The following is a 6,460-nucleotide window of genomic DNA, read 5'->3' as shown; positions in this document are numbered from 1 at the left end:
TCAGTTTTGGTGGCATGGTATGAAACGAGACATATCCGATTTTGTTTCGAAGTGTTTAATATGTCAACAAGTGAAAGCGGAACATCAAGTGCCTACAGGTTTACTTCAACCGATCATGATACCTGAATGGAAATGGGATCGAGTCACAATGGATTTTGTATCTGGGTTGCCATTGTCGGCAAGTAAGAAAGATGCGATTTCAGTTGTTGTTGATAGAATGACTAAGTCGACTCATTTTATTCCCATACGTACGGATTATTCACTGGATAAACTAGCTAAATTGTATGTTTCTCAGATTGTAAGATTACACGGGGTACCTATTTCTATTGTATCGGATAGAGATCCGAGGTTCACCTCGCGATTTTGGAAGAAATTGCAAGAAGCTTTGGGTACCAAGTTGCATTTTAGCACCGCTTTTCATCCCCAGACTGATGGTCAATCCGAGCGGATAATCCAGATACTCGAGGATATGTTGAGATGTTGCATCCTTGAGTTTAGTGGTTCATGGGAATGGTATTTACCTTTGATTGAATTCGCTTACAATAATAGTTTTCAATCAAGTATTAAGATGGCACCTTACGAGGCTTTGTATGGTCGTAAATGCCGTACACCGTTGTTTTGGACCGAGCTTAGGGAAAGTAAAATCTTCGGGGTTGATTTGATTAAAGATGCTGAGCAGAAAGTAAAAGTAATCAGGGAAAGTCTGAAAGCAGCTGCAGATCGTCAGAAGTCGTACATGGATTTGAAACGAAAAGACATTGAATACCAGGTCAGAGATAAAGTGTTTCTTAAAGTTTCACCTTGGAAAAAAGTGCTCAGATTTGGCCGTAAAGGCAAATTGAGTCCGAGGTTTATCGGGCCGTATGAGATATCCGAACGAATTGGGCCAGTCGCTTACAGATTGATTTTACCCCCTGAACTTGAAAAGATTCACAATGTTTTTCATGTCTCGATGCTTCGACGTTATAGATCCGACCCTTCGCACATAATTAGTCCATCAGAGGTTGAAATTCAATCTGATTTGAGTTATGAAGAAGAACCGATTCGTATCCTAACTCGTGAGGTGAAAGAGTTGCGAAACAAAAAGGTTCCTTTAGTAAAGGTGTTATGGCTCAAACACGGGATCGAAGAAGCTAGGGAAACTGAAAACTCTATGAAAGAAAGATACCCAAATTTATTCACTGGTAAGATTTTCGGGGACGAAAATTCTTTATGAGGGGGAGAGTTGTGACAACCCTAATTTGACCATAGTCGGGAAGTAGTCTCGGGACCACAAAACCGAGTCATAAAAATATTTAGCCATTATATTTTATGTTTATTATATGTGAATATGAATGTGTGAAAGTTTTAAACTTTGATTTAGTCGATTGCATGTGAATTTAGTTAATAGGACTTATGTGTGACACTTTTGAAATGTGATAGGTTAATCTATAAGAATCTATTAAAGCATGTATTGAAAACAATGGTTTTTCATGTCAAATACTCTTTTTTATAAATAGTGGCCGGCCATGATGATGACATATATTAAAATATGTATTAAATCTTAATTAAATGGTTATTATTTTATGTAAAAGAAAGGAAATAAATAAAAGAAATAATAAGGGTGAAAAAAAAACAAAGTTAGAATTTGGTTCTTCTTGGCCGAATGTAAAGAGGAAGAAGGGAGGAAAGAATTCGGTCATCTTAGGTTAATATTAAGGTAAGAAGTTTATATTAGTTCTTGAAATTTTGGTTAATCTTGAGTGAGATATCAAGTTATTTTTGTAACCCATGTTGAAATTTTGATTTTTTGGAATGAATAGGGCTTTCGGCTATGGTAGTTAATAATGGTGAATTTTGTTGTTTCATGTTAAAGTTAGATGAATGATGATAGATGAGTGTTTGAACTATAAAAAAGATCATAGGTGAGCATTAGATACTAAGGGAAAAGAATCGGCTATCTTGTTATGAACTAGGGCCGAATGTGATTTGGTTGTGTTTGAATATTATATGCTTAGAATTGATGTAGTATAAGTTACCAATGTTCTTGCCAAATGTGTGTTTGATAATAGAGGAGTTTGTTATTGAATGTTTAAATAAATTGGATAATTAAAAATGGTAAGTCAATTGAAGAAGCCATACTTTGTGTGCTTAAATTTCTTAGTGAACATTCGGCTATGTCCCTAGTGAATGGATGAATTGATAAAAATTATTTATAGAGAATTGCTTTGCTATGCTTATGTTAATAATATGAGAAATGAATTAATATGGTCTTAGTGTACCGATTAGGAGCTAAGAAGTTGAACTAGAGATAGAAGATTTTGAGTAAATGTTTCATAGACATTTTCTTTTGGCATTTAGTTCCTATGAATTCAAGCTTATTAAGTGGCCACCTATTCGACTCTTAATGATTTTTATGTCATGAATAATGAGTTGATGAAAAGGTTTAATATGACTAAACTTGTTTAACATAGCTCAAGAGCACAGAGGGGCAACATCGATAGAGGAAAAGCTAAAGTCACGGAATAGCCAAACCGAGACTTGTTCAGAAGGATATAAGGTAAGTTTTGAGTAATCGCTTTTAGTATAAGATTTACGATGCCTTGATATGTATATGCTAGATGAACATTATCTTTTACTCCTATTCGATCTAAGATGTGTGGTAAATAATTTAATTATATGACATTTAGTTGAATGGTTAATTCGGGTTAAATTGGATTGATGAAAGGTAGATGTGATTTGTAACACCCCTATCCCGTAACCGTCGCCAGAATAGGTAAGGGGCATTACCGGACTTGTAACTCACGTCAGAACAGTAAAATTTTACACTTTTTCTTGAAATAAAGATCATTCATTTAAATAAGTACTAAGCACAGCCAGAGGTAAATTTTAAACTTCACTAAGTAAACATTCAAAAGATGCCATTTTCGCATGGCTTATATACATTAAAAAAAATATTCTTCCGCCATTAGTCTATTCTATACATGCCATAAAATAGTTCTAAACATAACAGTAACAAGCAGTGGATAGTGATAGTGTGACTAGTTGCTGACGATCCCCGAGCTTGTAGCTTCGCAATGAGATCTATAAAACAGAGAAAACAAAGTAAACGGAGTAAGCATTACAATGCTTAGTAAGTTTTAAGCAGTGTCAACAGATAACAATCAAATTAGAACATAGTTGTTCATATTTTTATTTCACTCTTCCTTCGGGCATACCATCCCTTTACCGAATATGCACATCTCATCATATACAATAGGCAGATAAACTTTCACATAAAAGTGAGCTCATGTGACGTAGATATATTGTATGATTTCACATAACCTCTCACACTGATCCGATGTCACATAATCATAGGAATCGTCTCATAGATTGCTCTCGTATGCATCACATAACTACCTTATGATTTAGTTCAAATCAAGCTCACATATAAACTTGGAGTACATACCTGTTTAACCTTTCGCATTGAATATATTTATAAGCAATTCTTATCATGAAATCTTATAGCTTTAACCTCTACTCGGATTATCGGTGAGACCTTTAGCTCAGACAAAATCTCCACACGAAGTTATCGGGTCTTACCCGGACAAAATCTCCACACGTAGTCATCGGGTCTTACCCGGACATAATCTTCACACGTAGTCATCAGGTCTTACCCGGACATAATCTCCACACGTAGTCATCGGGTCTTACCCGGAATATATTTCCAAGTTTCATGTACATTTAATCACATGTTACAACATTCACATCGACTGTCATATTTGTAATTCATTTGCCTCATCAAAGATCTAATAATACACACCTTTCACATTTGGTCGTTCGGCCACAATATACGCACATCGCCTACATATTTCACACTATCCATTCGGCTTTACCACATATACATATCTCATACATATATTTCACATTAGCCATTCGGCTTTACCACATATATGCATGTTCATGTTCATCACATTGGCCATTCGGCCTTATCACACATATGCATGCTCACATCACAATTATCCAAATATACTTCACATATCACATATACTATCATGTATACACTTTGTCTTGGCCGAATCTACATTAATCATTTTCCAATGAATAATTCAATTTCACACCATACTATCATTTCATATTCGAATACTCATAAACTTACAATTTCACAAATTTTAATATCAAAGATCCATCTAACACTCATATATCGTTTTACAATATCACGATTTAGAATTCACGTATGGGTTTAATCAATAGCTTATGAGTAACTAAAACAAGTTTTATCCATGTTTACAACAAAATCACATATTCACTACGAGCTGTTTTCCTGAGCAGTAGTCACTAAATTATTTATAACTAGACCTACAAAACTCCAAATCACTTGCCGTTAATTTTTCCTGAATATAGACTCGTATATCTTCCATCCATAAAATTTCCAGAATTTTAGGTTTGGCCAATCAATACCAGATTTTTCTTAAAGTTTCCCCTGTTTCACTGTTTGACTAATCTGACCACTCTTCACTACGAATCAAATTTTTCATTGTACAGAATTCAAAATGTGTTCTATTTGATTTCATTTAAAACTAGACTCATTAAGGAGTCTAAGCATATAAATTTTATCTTATAACCATTTTTGTACAAATTATAATGATTTTCTAAATACAGAACAGGGGATTTCGAAGTCATTCTGACACTGTCCCACACAACTTTAAATATCTCTTTATAGGGAATTTCTTTGCTGACACGGTCTCTTTTATAAGAAATTAGACTAACTAATCTTTGATTACATATTTTATTCAGCCTATAATTCCACACCAAAAATTTATAGTGATTTTCTAAAATCACGTTACTGCTGCTGTCCAAAGCAATTTATTACAATTTGCTCATAAATTTTCAAGTCCAAACACTTATGAACTTACCATTTGAGTTTAAGACATATCGTGGCCACATCATATCTTATTAAATCAACTCATTATGTCCTATTATGATTGAATTTACTCAACGTTTAATCACTTAAAACTTACCTCGGAAGCGGTCGACGACTAGATATCCACGGCTATTCGTTTACTTTCTCTTTTCCCCTATCCGACTTTGATCCTCTTTGCTCTTGGGCTTAATTTAAACGAATGAATTTGTTTAATCATTTCGAACATTAAAAGCTCTTTTAAAGCACTTAACCCTTATACTCAATAATGAACCAAACCATATAGCTAATTATTTTATCACATCACCTCAAGCACATATATTAACTATCATACACCCAATTCACATGCCAAGTTGCAAATAAAAAAAATGCATACACACCAATAATTTAATTACTCATTTCAACCTTATAGGGTAACTTCAATGCATTATGTATATACCATTTGCCATACACGTACCACATTTTTAACAAGCCGAAATTACTCCTACATATTATCCATTATAATTATTTCATAGATATAAAACATAGCTGAAAAATCTTTAGCCTAAATGCGTATAATAACACCCAAATCATCAACTATTTTAACGAACATGACACATAAGATTAACTAAAACTCCATTCAATTTTAAGGTATTAACCCTACTAAACTCATACCATGACCATATCTAATCGAATTCAAGTAGAGGATTAATTACAACCATGTACACCAATATATAATTATAACATGTTTTGATATCTTATATATCCCATTCGGCCCTAACCACACAACTTAGCTTTTATAATAAACCTTATCTTAACCGAATGTACATATATATATACTCAAAATATCATTCGATTTCAAAGGCATATTAACACCATATAACCGAATGTTCATAGACTAATATACATATACTCATAAATCCAACTTTAAAAACTCATACTTATACATAGCATATAACCGAAAATACTTCATGAATCCACCTACATTTACATTATTATCATATATAGAATTTGCATTTACTATCAAATAACAACTTAACTTACTTTCAATTAGGTAATCAAATACCTCATACCCAATCATTTAACAACTAAAATAATAAACCACAACATTTAAATTCATCTTATTCTTCTCCCATTTGACCGAATGAACATTTGTCTATTGATGCATGAAATTAAACCATGGGTTAAATAAGCTATGCACTTATCAATCTAATCTCATAGTCAATTAAAAAGAAAATCACAAGGCATACCTTAAACTAGGATAGCCATGGCCGAATACCTTGGTTTTTCCTCTTCAATCTTCCCTTTCCCAAATTCGGCAACCAAGAAGAAAGATGAGCATGTAAAATTTTTTTTTCTTTTGTTATCTTTCTTCAACTCACGGCAATGGAGGGGGGGGGGAACATGGATGAGACAACTTTGTTTTCATCACCTCTCCCTTTTCATTTCTTTATTACTAACCTTTTATTTTATTCTTTCTCCCATAAAACACTAACACCAAATGTTTTTAATAGGCTTTAACTTATAGCATGGCCAGCCACCTTCTTGTTCTTTGGTTAATTTGACATGCAAATACAATTATTTTGCAACATGCATAAATAG

The sequence above is a fragment of the Gossypium hirsutum genome, chromosome A02, assembly GCF_007990345.1.
Source record: "Gossypium hirsutum isolate 1008001.06 chromosome A02, Gossypium_hirsutum_v2.1, whole genome shotgun sequence".
NCBI classification, from domain to species: domain Eukaryota; kingdom Viridiplantae; phylum Streptophyta; class Magnoliopsida; order Malvales; family Malvaceae; genus Gossypium; species Gossypium hirsutum.
This window is presented reverse-complemented; position numbering follows the sequence as displayed.